The 15754-nt window shown below is 28.8% G+C and overlaps 1 protein-coding gene across 1 annotated transcript in view; it reads left to right on the top strand.

Annotated features, from left to right (window-relative positions):
* Positions 1 to 14562, top strand: part of LOC105848063 (tumor necrosis factor alpha-induced protein 3) — a 55609-nt gene extending 41047 nt beyond the window's left edge. Inside the window, exon 5 of the mRNA XM_065793965.1 lies at positions 14426 to 14562. The gene's annotated coding sequence lies outside the window, so the exon portion shown is untranslated. The remainder of the gene's footprint in view (positions 1 to 14425) is intronic.
* The last annotated feature ends 1192 nt before the right edge of the window (positions 14563 to 15754 follow it).

The raw sequence follows: 15754 nt of genomic DNA, 5'->3' as shown, positions 1-15754 counted from the left end.
GACGTTAATAATTTTTTTTTTCTTAAAAAGTTCATCTAGTGTGGGCGCAGGGCGTTTGAAAAATGTCAGTTTTACAAAAATCTTGTTATATTGGCATTTTTCGGCCTTTTTTATATTAGCCAACGGAAAGGCAATTATTAAAAAACAATAAGACATAATATAGACATAAAAAATTATATATATATTCGGTGCTACTTTTCTTAATGCTATACAAACACGATAGACGTAAGAAAAGTTGGCTACCATTATGGATTTTACAAAAAATATCTACTTATAAATTTTAGAAATGTAATTGTAGGATAATTACTAAGATAATAGTTTCCTGACGATTTGCGGTTTAAACGAGTTTTATTTATTTATGATCACTTTGGCATCCTAAATATTGTAATAAAAATGTAATTAAAAAGTTTATAACATATTTATAAAGGTCGTTTTTTTACCTACTACAAAAAGTACCAATATTTCTTAACAAACATAACATCAATTTCATTGCTATAAATGGCTAAATCTACTCGAGCTCAAACAATGTTAAAATGCCCTAAATTGCATGAGCTATTGGGTAATGGACTCGAACTTTGTTTATCAGAGCTGCCTACGCTGAGAGATAGTTTACGGTATGGAATTTTGTTGCGTGATAGATCAGTTACACATTTGAATACAAGATGTATGTGTATACAAATATTTATTAAAATAAAAAGTATTTGGATGTCAGCAAATTCTACAATCCCGTTGGTCTCAGAAAAATACGCAGTCGATAAACTTGTCCTTGAATGGAAGATTGCAAAAGACATTAGAAAACTGAGAACTACAAAAAAAAGAAATATGTATACGGACAAGCTTGATAAGTTATTTGACTTGACGAAATGTAAGTGCAACATCTTTAGCTGTAATGAAAATGGATGCAATGGTTGTCTTTTTAAAGCTCATGTAACTTGCATATGTCCAAAAGTAGCAAAGATACCTTTGCAAGAACTATTTTTCCTACAAGCTCAAAGAAATAAAATTGGTAACAAAAGTTCTTTACAAATAGGATTAGTTGATATACCAGAGACACATCGGTTAACAAGATATTTAGGTAGAAAAGAATCAGACTCTAAAATACCTGGAACACTTAGTGAGGATGCCAGTAAATGCTAAAATACTAAAAATATTTTTGTCAATTTTTGTTTAAACTGTGAATTAAAAAGTTGAGTATAAATTGATTATAAATTTTTTTCATTAAAATTGTTTAACATAATTTATTTTCTCCTTTAGCAGTAGAATTTCAAACAACAGACGATTCGGACATTGGCAACAAAAATGCAGATAATACAGAAAAAGTTGACTTCAGTTTGAAAAAAAATTACTTAGATATTACCAGGGTTTCTCAAGCAGCTATTAGGTATGGGGTATCTAACAGAGCTGCAGCAGCCATAGCTACTGCTACTTTAGCTTCTGCAAAAGATGCACATTTTTTAAAGAAAAATACTGATATTTTTGTTGATCACAACAAAATAAAACGAAGTAAGACTAAGTTAATGAAAGAAATCCGAGGTAGAGCTGAAAAAGTAGCGATGAATGATAATATTCAATGTATATTTTTTGATGGACGAAAAGATTTGACTAAGTACATGAAAGAAGAAGAAGATGGAAAATTACACCCATCGGAAAAAAAAGAAGAACATTATTCAGTTTGTTCTGAACCTGGAGGAAAATACCAATTTCATTTCACTAACAATTCTGAAAAAAGAGTAGAGACTGCAGCTAAGCAAATAGCTGATAATATTTACGAATGGATTGTGAATCATGATGTCGGAGACTATTTAGTTGCCATTGGTGCAGACTCAACAAATTTAAACACTGGTTGGAAAGGAGGTGTTATCCATTTCCTTGAACATAAATTGGATAAAAAATTAATGTGGATAATTTGTGCTCTTCATACAAATGAACTACCTCTCCGACATCTAATGATTCAGCTTGATGGAAAAACTACGTCTAAAAATAATTTTTCTGGTTCTATTGGAAAACTTATAGGTAAGGCAACTAGCTTCAAAGTCAAAGATAGCATAGTAAAAATTGAATTTCCTAATGCAATAATAGAACTTGACTCTGAAGTTGTAAAGTCGCTATCAGATGATCAAAAGTATCTTTATAAAATTACCCATGCAATTAACGCTGGGGTTTTTCCGGAAAATCTTAAAAGTAAAGAAATTGGTCCACATTCGCATGCAAGATGGTTGAATTTTGCAAATAGAATATGTTTACTTTGGTGCTCCGAAATCGTACTTTCAGTTGAAGAAACATATAATCTGCAACTTCTGGTGGAGTTTATTGTTGGTGTTTATGCGCCACTTTGGTTTGAAATCAAAGTAAAGTGGAAGTGGACTGAAGGGCCTAATCATATACTCAAGCAGTTAAAACTTCTTTGTCATCAAAGACTTAAAGTAAAAGACATTGTAATGCCCTACGTTTTATCTTCTTCATGGAATGCTCATAGTGAAAATGTTCTTCAAACGTTGTTATGTAGTCTAAAAAAAACAGAAAGACAATTTGCAGTTGAAACAATTTTAAAATTAAGAGGAGATTTAAAATACGGAAACACTAGTGTAAGAAGTAGAAAACATCATATACATAATGAAAATGCTGAGACACTTTTTGATCTAATTGATTGGAGCTTGGATGTACACGAACCTTTACTTACATGTTTATTGTCAAAGGATGAACTTTTAAAATACAATGATATTCCGATGTATGTACCTTGTTTTCCTGTTCATGGGCAAGCTATTGAACGATGTGTTCAATAGCTCATCGAGAAATCATGCCCGTGAACCAATCAAAAAAAGATCTATTTAAATTAATTTAAGCAATATTAATTTTTTGATGTTTTGCTTTGATTATTTATGATCACAGTAAATAAGTTGAACTTTAAATATATTGTATCTTTTAGATGACATTTTATATATTTTATTTATGACTTGAAGAGTAGCACCCCAATTTATGTTTTATTTTAATGTCTATATTATACCTGGTTGTTTTTTGATGATTGCATCGCCATAGGCTTAAATAAAAGGACAGAAAAGTCTAATTAGATGCATTTTTAGTAAAACTATCGTTTTTTAAATGCCCTGCGCCCACAATAGATGAACTTTTTAGGAAATAAAAAATTATTCACGTCTTTTCTAATATCCTAATACATAAAAAAAATATCACGCACGCTCTCATTTTTAAAATTTATAAGTAGAATTTTTTTGTAAAATCTATAATGGTAGCCAACTTTTCTTATGTCTATCGTGTTTGTATAGCATTAAAAAAGTAGCACCGAATATATATTTTTTTATGTCTATATTATGTCTGATTGTTTTTTAATAATTGCCTTTCCTTTGGCTAATATAAAAAAGGCCGAAAAATGCCAATATGATAAGATTTTCCTAAAACTGACATTTTTCAAACGCCCTGCGCCCACACTAGATGAACTTTTTAAGAAAAAAAAAATTATTCACGTCTCTTCTAATACCCTAATACATAAAAAAAATATTGCGCGCGCTCCCATATCCAAAATTTTAAAAGTACGACCCACCCTACTGTATATGTATGTATTCCTATTCTTTACGGCTAAGAAAACGTGTTTGTGGTAAAAAATGGCTCTTCGCTTGTTTTAGTTTTTAAGCTGACAAAACTAAGATTAGATTATGTCAAAACGCATTAATTTAATTTCACTGTGAACCACAGTAACCGTCAGGTTTGAAATCTTCCCACATCAGATTTTATTTTATATATACTTAGTTACATATAAAACAATAAATAATTGATTACTTAAAACCTCCAGTTGAGTGAAAAATGTATGAAAATAAAAAAATAGAATTAATACTTTTTAGTTATACAAATTATCCGCCATTTTCAAAAAAATAACTTCAATTTGTCTGCGGTTTTTGTTTTTAAACATTCTCTGGTGTTCAATGACTTAGAGTGTGATTAAATAGAAGTCAGCAATATATGTGCTGTTTGTTTTAAAACCTTTGGTAAAAAGTCATCAAAGCTTCATAAAATAACCAAAGCTATTGAAGAAAAAATAAAAACTTTTATTTGGGATAGCTATGATCAGAGTTTAGTTAACCATCCTAAAGTTATTTGTAGCAATTGCAGGCCTAGTTAAGAAGCGTTATGCAGCTTGCATTTTGCTTGCGAAAAGGCGAGCTGCGTAACACTTCTTAACAAGCTTCTTCTCTACGCGTTCAGCAGTTTTGTGTTACGCAAAAACTTTTATCTTTTAGAATATTTAAATTATCTTTTGATATCGTTTATGTGATATTTATTCAGAAGAAATAAAGTCGTAAGTAAAAGCATTTAACCGCAATTGTAAATTAATAGATTTGTTAAAGAAACAGTTTATTTAATGATTTTTTTGTTGTTGTCAAAAATTAGTTAAAGAAATTAAAGTGTTTTAAGTTTTATCTTGAGGAATTAAATATATAAATTCCTTTTAAATATATAAATTGTTTTTTGTCATAATAATTTCAAAAATGCACGATTTATTTTGGTGTAAATATTTTATTAATAAGATATTTTGTTTATTATCAATTCAATAACTTGAAGTTTTAATGAGGTTTGTTTTGTTTATGAAAATAAATTATGATCACGAATATGTTATCGGTAACTGATAAAACTCTTAATTGTTTAAAAACGCTATCAAAAAGAGTTCACAAAATAAATAAGAAAAAATTCATTAACAGTTAATAAAATAACCAAAAACCAACTGTAAAATTATAAATAAAAATAAACAAATATTATGTTATGTTTTATGAAAAAAATATTTTTTTCAAAATAAATTTAGTTCATATTTGAAAAAAATGATAAAAATGATTTTTCAAATAAGAACTAAGATTTTATTTGTAACTTTTGTTATAGTGAGAACAAAAAAACTGTCTGTATGATTTTTAACGCGTTAAAAAAATAACTTTAATTACAATGTGGTACTTGAAAATATGCTAGTGACGCAATATAACTTCTAACAATACAAAATATATTTGCTGAGTTGGAGTTACTTTGAAATGTATTACGCGTTTTCGTTGCGCAGCGAAATCTCGTAACAAGACCTGCAATTGTTTTAAAAACCTTTATTGTTTAGAAAAAAGTGATACAAAATACCTTAATAAGTGACTAAACAAAATTTCACAGGTTAGTTATTAAACTGAATTAAAAGTTTTATCTATGACTAAGCGTTTAATTACATAAATTTGTTTTGTTTTTTATCAATTTTGTAGAAAGAAAGACCTGTATCTCAAGTTATTAAGGTAGCTTATTTAAGCATTTCAAATGCTTTCTAAATAATGTGTTAAATTATTTATATTACTGGTTTATATAGTTTTACATAAATAGAATAATGGATTTAAGTAGTCTTTTTTAATCTATGAGGTCATTAAAATTCAGTTTTGCTCTAAACCATAAAAAGTAAATCATACTGAATTAAGAAATATTTGTTTAAATAAACCGTAAAGTTATCAGAAGAACTTCAGATGTTTTAGAAATATCAAAAGATAATAAAATTATTTCTTCTAAGTTAAATAAAGAGAAAAATGAAAGTATGTGTTTAAAATGTTGTGGTATTGTTAAGTCAGGTATTATTCACCTTTGTGGGGATGTTGAAGCTGTAAAAAAGTTAGTTACTGCAGTATATGCATTGGGATCAGCAAGTGCAGAACATATTGCTTTAAGTATCCTAAAAACTAAAATGCAAAATGAAAATATTTTTATAGGTGATAAATTTACAATTGCTACTCTACATTGACTATTTGCTGGGACTATGGACCAAAAAGTGATTGTGCAAGTCTAAATTAAGTGTCTTTCTGAACAATTATGGAGCTTGTAAAATGTTTAGAACTATCCCAGTCTAAAACTAAAAAAATGTGTTCAATATTTAGAAAGAATCTTGGGCTTCGAAGTAGCATTGAAGGAAATATATTTGAAAAGTTAGAAACTTTAAAAGCTGAAATGAATGAATATTTTTAATGCAAAGAAGAAGAATTTTTTTAACCCGTTGATATAGTAAATAAATCAATGGTTTATATAAAGGATATTGATGAATTTATACATGTTATAATCACTGAAAGAAATATTGACTCTCTTTCTACAATTATAAGGGTTGCTGTGGATTCTGGTCAAGGTTTTTTTTCCTGACCATGATGATGATGGAGTGAAGCATTGTTTTATTATTGCTATTGTAGAAAGAATATCTGAACACAATGGAAATCTTAAAAAAATTAGTTGATCCTCTAAATCTTTAAAATATTAAGTATTCTGTTGCATTCAATTTAAAGTGTGCTAACTCAATGTTTGGCATTACAAGCCATGCTAGAAAATATAGTTGTTTGTGGTGTGAAGGAGAGAGTCTTTTGGATGGTGGAGTAAAACTAACTCTTGGTTCTCTTGATTATCAGTACAGTAAATATGTAGAGGCTGGAAAACCAAAATCAGAGATGGCTGATTATAAAAATGTAATTAATCCAAGAGTTTTATATCTTAAAGAGGATCTATAACACAATTATAGACAATTTAGTTCCAGTGCCTGAGCATATATTAATACCAATGCATACATTAATTGAAATAGTTACAACTTTTAGAAAACTTTTATCAAAACTATGGCCATCTTTTGAACATTGGTTAAACTCAAATTATATATTTTTTAAAGGTTACCACGGCATTAGGTTTGATGGGAATAATGACAACCGACTTTTAGATAAGTTATATGTTCTTGCTCAGAATATTGCTGGAAAACTTGATTTATTTCTAGTTAATGAATGTTTAAGAAAGTTTAAAGTAGTAAAAGCAAGCTTTGGAGAAAAAATTATTGGTAATATTAAATCTGCCTTTATGGAACTTAAGACATCTTATGCTAATTTAATGGAATTTCTTAATCATTACTTTGAAAATATTTATTTAAATATAACATGGAAAGTTTATATTGCAATCAACCATATTGTACCATTTCTAAAAAGTACCAATACTGATAATGGACTTGAAATTTACTCAGAACGAGCAGGTGAATCTGTTCATCATGAGTATAAAAAACATGGATTAAGTATAAGAGAAGACAAAACCACTCTGATTATGCTAAACGATTGAAGTCAATTGTTATTGAATTTTTAAAATTTAATGAATAGTCAACATATTTAGAATTCAAGTTACTATTCTCAGGTCATGAAATCTCATATTTCATCACAAAAATTAGGCTCTTGTGAGAGAATTTTTAATAGTATTAATAATCTTTAATTCCACCTCTCTTGTCTGGTTCAGACTTTGTTACCTCACCTCAAGACAAAGCTGAATTATTTGCTAAAAACTTTTCATCAATATCATCTCTTGATTCCACTAGTTGCGTCCTACCTGATATTGCCAACAAACAGGTTGATCCATTGCTTGACATTTGTATCACTCCAGCTTCTGTATCTAAAGTGATTTCCTGCCTAGACTCTTCTACAACTTGTGGCCCAGACAACATACCTGTTATTGTCTTGCAGAAGTGTTCTCCAGAGCTGTTGTCTATACTCTCAAAACCATTCAACAAGTGCTTGTCAGAGTCTTGTTTTCCAGCCTGCTGGAAAGCGGCATCTGTTATCCCCATCTTCAAAAATTCTGGAGAGCGATCTGATTTGTCTAGCTTCCGTCCCATTAGTCTTCCTATAATAAGCAAGGTTTTTGAATCTTTAATTAATAAACACTTAATTTCTCATCTTGAATCTAATAATTTACTTTCTGACCATAGATATGGATTCTGATCTTCTCATTCTACAGCTGATTTGCTAACAGTAATAACCGATAGGTATTGTCATACATTAGATAAAGGTGGAGAGGTTAAGGCCATCGCTCTTGACATTTCAAAAGCTTTTGATAAAGTTTGGCATGCTGGTCTTCTCTCGGTGTATCTGGTAATATCTTTTAGATTTTTGAATCCTTCCTTTCCAATCGTAGTATAAAAGTTGTCCTCAATGGACAGCACTCTTCATATCCTGTAACTTCAGGGGTTCCTCAAGGTTCTATCCTTGGCCCTATACTCTTTTTAATTTACATTAACAATCTTCCAGATATTCTCACATCTAAGGTGGCATTGCTTGCTGATGATACCATTTATTCTTATCATGATAAGAAGCCAACACTCTCTGATTGCTTAGAGGGGATATTTAAGCTTGAAAAGGATCTCACTCCTGCTACAGCATGAGGCTCACAGTGGCTGGTGAACTTCAATACAGATAAAACTCAATTTTTTTCAGCCAATCATTATTGCAATAATTTAGATCTTCCTATATTTATGAATGGTAATGCACTCAATAAGTCATCCACTCTTCATCTTCTAGGATTAACTCTTACTTCCAATCTTTCTTGGAAACCATATATCAAATCTGTTGCAAAATTAGCTTGCTAAGGTTGCATCTCTTTATCGAGCTTGACACTCTCTTACTTCAGATTCTATTCTCTATCTCTATAAATTTCAAATCCGGTCTTGCATGGAATACTGTTGCCATATCTGGGGCAGATCTTCTAATGATCTTCTTTCTCTTTTAGACAAGGTGTAAAAATGCATTGTAAACATAGTTGGACCTGCTCTTGCAGCCAACCTCCAACCATTATCACATCGTCATAATGTTGCTTCTTTTTCTCTTTTATACAAATACTATAATGGGCACTGCTCTAAAGAGCTTGCGTTTCTTGTGCCATCTACTAAAATTCATTATCGTGTTACTTGATTGAATCAAGTCTCATCTTATTTCTGTGACTGTTCTTAAGTGCTCCAAAAACTCTTATTCGTCTAGTTTTTTTCCTCAAACATCAGTTCTTTGGAATTTGCTTCCTTCATCTTGTTTTCCTGATTCATATAATTTGCGATCCTTTAAGTTATCTGTCAATCGTTATCTTCCTCTACAACCTTCATCTTTTCTCTTTCAGTAACTTTTAACTTTAATTAGTGGTTGCTTGCAGCCTTGTTGGAAGCGAAAATGTTAAAAAAATATATATATATATATTGTTGTCCCACAATAGTGTCAAAAAGTGTCGCTTCAAGTATTTTAATAGCATATAAGATTAAGTATCGATAAAATATAATACTATTTATATATATACTATTTATTTCTAAAGCATAGTCTAAATATTTGTTCACATTAAATGCATATCTTATACTTTTTTGTTATTTTTTTTTACTTTAAACTTTTTGCTATGTTATCTGTTGGAGAATATATGTTAAAACACTTTTTAATGCATCTATAACATAAGTATACACAAGTGTAGATTAAAATTAGGTCAAGGCAAGTGATAAGTTTTGTTTTTTCCTAAAATTATGAAAAATATATGAACTTCAATAATATTACCCATGTACCACCACTCATCTTTTAATCTAAACTCAAAATGTGTAAAGTTTTTATTTTAATTAATTCTATGGAGGTTCTTAATAGCCTTACTTAATTTAAATACTGTTTTTTTACTTAATAACAAAAAAAAATTAGGTTTGAGGAGCCTTCAAACCTGGCGGTCACTGTGGTTCACTGATTGCAGGAAGTAATTAAACCACAAAACCACAAATTAAAACACTAGAATGTTTTTAAAAATATTCTAAATGTTTTTAAAAACATTCTGAATGTTTTAATTTTTTTTTTCAAATGAAAACATTCTGAATGTTTTAATTTTTTTTTTTAAAATAAAAACATTCTGAATGTTTTTATTTTTATTTTTAACTGTAAAACATGCGTGGAGTGTTGCTACATCGACTATCTTATAGCCTGACTTGCAACGGAGTGCTGCTACATTAAAAACGGAGTGCTGCTACATGTACTGATAAATAGTTTGGCTCGAAATGGAGTGCTGTCACATGGACTGAGGATTTAGTTTGGGCAGGCAGTCAAATAATTATAAAAATAATTTTTCCGGTCTTTAAAATTAAAAAAAACTTAAAACTGACATTTTATGGTAAAAACTTAAAGACAACCATGCAAGAGTATATATATATATATATATATATATATATATATATATATATATATATATATATATATATATATATATATATATATATATATATATATATATATATATATATATATATGTATATATATATATACATGCATACATACATATATACATACATATATACATACATACATGCATACATACATACATGCATACATACATACATACATACATACATACATACATACATACATACATACACAGTAGGATCCAAAAGTTTGCAGACGGGAAAAAAAAATGAATTCTACTAATATATATCGCCGCATACTTTACTAAAGCCAACATATACTGATCAAAAGGTTTTTAAGTTTATAATTATGTTTTGAACAAATAATGAATATTTAATTAACATTATAAAATTGGTATACAAATCAACGATTTTTGATAAGTTCAAAAATTTGCGGGTAAAGCTTTTTTTTTTAAATTTTTCAACAGTATTTTTGATCATAAATTTACATAAAAGCAAAATAACATTAGTATTTTGTAGGATATCCTCTTCAATAAAGAATGGTTTGGGATCTATGAGGCATTAAGTCAACTAAATTAATTCAAATGTCAAGTGGAAATGAGTCCCATATTTCTTTGATTTTATTAAATAAATCAGCTGATTTGTGGGGTTGATTCCTTTCATTCGACAGTCAACCTTTTCCCATAGATGTTCAATGACATTTAAGTCAGATGATTGGATGGCCACTTCAAAGCATTAGCTTTTCTCTTTTTAAAAAACTCTAAAACAAATTTAGCTGTATGTTTGGGATTGTTATCCGGATGGTATATCCATCCTTGATTTATTTTATTTTTTGCATTAGGTAACATAATAGTCTTACATATATCTCTGTCCTTTTCTTGATTCATAGTCTCAGTAATTCTATGGAGCCGACCAACCTCATCCCAGCTAAAACATTCCAAAATCATAACATTTAAATTAAAAAGAATTTTTGACTATTGTTGACTTTAGATACTCTGATGCAAATTCCTTTCAAGCATTACTCTTTTTCAAAGAAACTAATGGCTTTTTAGCTGGGCATCTTCCAAATAAATTAGTAACGTTTTATAGTAAAAATACTATAATTCATTCCATAGAAAGGTCTCATTTGCTTAGTATCACAAGCTTTTCATCCTGATAATGCGTTTTTCGTTTTTTTTGTTTTGCGTGGTCTTCCTGATTGGTTTTTATTCTTTTTAGATCTAGTAAGCTTATATCTTTTCATAATTTGTCCAAAAGCAGACTTACTAACTCCATAAAGCTGTGCTGTTTTACAAAACAAAATTCCGTTTTGAACTGATCTCAAGATGATTTTTTTCACTGGAGATGAGATGCGTTTCATAAATCCCATTGTCTCAATTATTTATAAATTAAGTTTTTGAATCATTTCCACAAAATATTTGTTTAAAAATCAACAAATTAGCAATATTGTGGGGAAAATGTAAAAAGCTTTACTTTGTCTGCAAACTTTTAAACTTATCAAAAATCCTTACTTTGTAAACCAATTTTGAAATGTTTGTTAAATAATCGTTATTTGTTCAAAACATATATTTTAAATGAAAACCTTTTAATTGATATATAGTATGATGGTTTTAGCGGTGTATATGCTGAAATATTATTCAAGTTTAGTTTTTTTGCTTGTCTGCAAACTTTTGGGCACTACTATATATATATATAAATATATATATATATATATATATATATATATATATATATATATATATATATATATATATATATATATATATATATATATATATATATGTATATATATATGTATATATATATATATATGTATATATATATATATATGTGTATATATATATATGTATATATATATATATTTATATATATATGTATATATATATGTATATATATATATGTGTATATATATATATATATATATATATATATATATATATATATATATATATATATATATATATATATATACACAGGGTGGGCCATAAGTAGGTTACTTATAAGAAATCTCCACCATGCACCCATATTACAATTTAAAATTTGATACATACTATTATTAAACTAGCAAGAACAGTAAGTTTATATTAATATCAAGAAAAGTCAAAATAAGTCAAAGCAAATGTTCAAATTGTTGACCGATAAATTCAATATATTTTTCTGAATGATCAGTTAACAAATAACACACAGTTTTACATAACTCTGGTGTAATTTCTCTAAAAGCCTCTGTTATGCGCAACTTCAACTCATCCAAATTTTCCTCAGGAACAGAATAAACTTTGTTTTTTATTACAGCCCATAGAAAAAAGTCTAAAGGCGTGAGATTGGGGGATCTTGCAGGCCACTTACAGAAACTTCCACGGCTCCCAATCCATCTGTTTGGAAGATTAAAGTCTAGCCAATTTCGAATTACCAAAGCATAATGTGGCGGAGCGCCATCCTGTTGTAATATAAATTTTTACTTTTGTTGATTATTGAGTGAAGACCATAGATAGTTTGACAGCATTCAAAGCTTTGAACTGTTACAGTCCCTTCAAAAAAGAATGGACCAATTAAATCGTTGACATTTAAACCTGCCCATACACACAAACTTGGACTGTTGATACCTTTTTCCACAATTTTATGGGGATTTTCAGTGCAATAAACACTGTTGCATCGATTAACAGAGCCATCTAATTTGAAAACTGCTTCATCTGACCAAGTTATTGAATCAAGAATGTCATAACTTTATGCACAAATTGCTAGCATTCTTTCGCAAAATTCGACACGCCGATCTTAGTCATCTTCATTCAGTTTATGAACTAGACTAGGAATGTAAGGCCTTAATTTCAGCTTATTGAGAATGCGGTGTAATGATTAATGGCTTATTTGGAGTTGCAATGAACCATGATGTGTTGATGGTGTTGGACAATCTTGAATATTTTGATTTCTTCTTTCTTAGTAGCTGACTGGGCGTCCCGTTTTTTTTAGCATCCATTACTGTTCCAGTTCTCTCAAACTAGGCATCTAATTAATGAAAACATAAAGATGAAGGAGCTGCAATTCTAAATTCTTTACGCCAAGCACGTTGAATTGATACTGGAAATTGTAACAAATAATGATTCTCTACAATCCATATTCTTTGTTCCAACAAATAGCGGTTTCCACTCATTGTCTAAAAACAGAAATTACGAGTGGCATTTTTATAAACTTATTTACATATATTAAAAAACTAATGCAATGGGATTGGCTAATTTTCTTTTTGTTTGTTGTTATAATCATTATTTTTTAATAACCTACTTATGGCCCACTCTATATAAAATTGCACAATAAGGTACTGCAGATCCAATTCTCTCAAAACTGAACTAGCCTTTGTTTCTCAGGGTTTTTAGGGTGACAAAAATGATTTTGGTAGTTTGTAAAAGCAGCTTAAATATATTTTTCTTAAAACAAAGGTACTTAACACCTTTTTGTTTCATCCATGATATGAAGGCTCTTTTGCAAATGGTTAGGTTCAAGGAATGCCATCTGAATGGAGCAGAATCAGTTGTTAAACTAAATAGAACACAAGTTTTTTGAAACCTTATCTTATTGTGCTAGCCCTAGCTAATAAAAAATGTGAAGAGGAGAAATCACTACAAAAACTATATAGCTATGCATTTTAATCATGAGTCCTCAAAATTACAAAAGAGGGCAATCCCTAAAAATGGTCAAAATTTGGGGGAAAATTTTTTTTTTTACTAAAGCAAGAGTCTGCACAACAGTTAAGACTCCATTTTGTTTTACATCTTTTTTTGACCTCAAAGTAAAGTTTAAAAAATTTTATTAAATTTCTATTAAGATTACTTGATTGAAATTTTGAGTTCTTCTTAATTAAACATGGTTTACTTTAAAACGTGTTTTAAAGTCCTCTGATTCATGTTTTCTATAGGTGAATAATTTGTTAACTTAATAATACAGACAGCAAGTTTTTAAACATAACATAACTCTTCTTTAATATTTTTAATGTCCTATACCCCTTTCCATTTTTATGTTTATCTTATATAATTATGTTTATAATTAATGTTAGTAATTTATGTTATATAATTAATATATTAATATCACAGACAGCTAGTTCTATTATATTTTAAAATTATAACATAATTCTTAATACTCATTATATCCCATACCCTTTTCATTTTTATGTTTATATTATATACATTTTAAGTTTTTTTTGTTGTTGTTGTTGTTGTGTATTATAATTCGACGCCTTTAAACAGAAAGGAATCAAGTGCCATTTTTAACTATAGAGAATTGCCAAATTTATATAGTAATAAAAGCCTGCTTTAACTATAGTGAAATGATGTATCCAGTATACTGTAACAGAAAGAGAACCATTTTCTCAAAACCAGCTTGGCTCCTTTTCGTTTAAGGGCGTCCGATTATGCAATATACAAATTACATGGTATATGTACGATTAAATGTTTGATATTTAATATGTTTATATTATAGGCGAGAATGAGTATTCAAAAATAATGAAACCGTTCAACATTCTAACACGTTCAACATTCTAACACGATATTAAATGCACTGACTTGTAAATTTTAATTAATACATTAAATTAGTAAGTTTGGAAAAATTTAAATAAATATTTTCTTATGCTGTTTTTAAAAATATATTGCTGGATAATTTTTTAAAAAGTGAGATGTGATTATATAATTTTCGCCTACTCTAACAATTGATTCTTATCTCGCAACTTCCTATAAAAACTTAATAAATCAAAACTAAATATAATCGAGTTGCGGTCTAGTTAGCGCTAATTTGTTAAAATGAGTCTGTAATGTAATTGAACTATCCTTATTTAATATTTTCAATCCGCCAATTAAATCAGATAATTAAATCAGTTCTAGATTGTTTAAAAGTCAGTCCACTTTTTAAAGCTAGAGTCAACCTAATTACAGGCCGTAATTTTACGTAATAAGAACGCTTTAACGTTATAAAAAGTCTGGAGTCAAACCTAATTACAAGCCGGCATTTTGTTTCTCAAAATATATAATTTACAATAGAGTGATTATTCATCTAACTAAAGAAATGTTGTACAATAGGCAATTTAGTTTCAAAAAAAAAAAATTCAACTGATCACGCGATTGTATAATCATTTAACTAAGACATATCTGATTTAATTCTTTAAATTAGATATGCCTTAATTCATCTAATACATATCTAATTCAAAGAAGACTCTTCTACCTTATATAGGAATCCAATAGATCAAATAGGATCAATGGGATTACTCTATTTTACTATATGTCTAAATAGGAATCATATAGCTATCTGAAAGGTATCCAATAGGTTTAAAGGATTCCTATAGAGCCAATAAAGTGGCTATATCCTAGTAAAAAATTACAATAGAATCTTATAAAAATTATATAGGATATGCAGTAAAACCATAGGATTGCTATAAGATTAATATTGTAATTAAATAAGAAGTCCTAATGATATTAACTAATCTAAGAATCTCCGATGGAAATAAATTAATATAAAAAGTTATATAAGGGGGTGAAAAGCCAAGGGGAACAAGTGACGTTTTCATAGTTTTGAGAAAAAACAATTTAAAGTTGAAACACAGTAAAATAACCAAGAGGTGTAATAAATTAATTACGGTTTGATTGTAAAAAAATTCACCCATTGCCTCCAACATTTTGTTTCCTATCCAATTCTACACCTAATTCAACTATGATAAAAATATGACTTGTACCTCTTGGCTTTTCACCCCCTCGTAAAGTATACCTATAAAAGTTACATAGGATATTCTTATATGAAGCTTGAATATCCCGTAGGACA

Source organism: Hydra vulgaris, chromosome 03 (genome assembly GCF_038396675.1).
Source record: "Hydra vulgaris chromosome 03, alternate assembly HydraT2T_AEP".
Classification (NCBI taxonomy): Eukaryota; Metazoa; Cnidaria; class Hydrozoa; order Anthoathecata; family Hydridae; genus Hydra; species Hydra vulgaris.
This window is presented reverse-complemented; position numbering and strand designations above follow the sequence as displayed.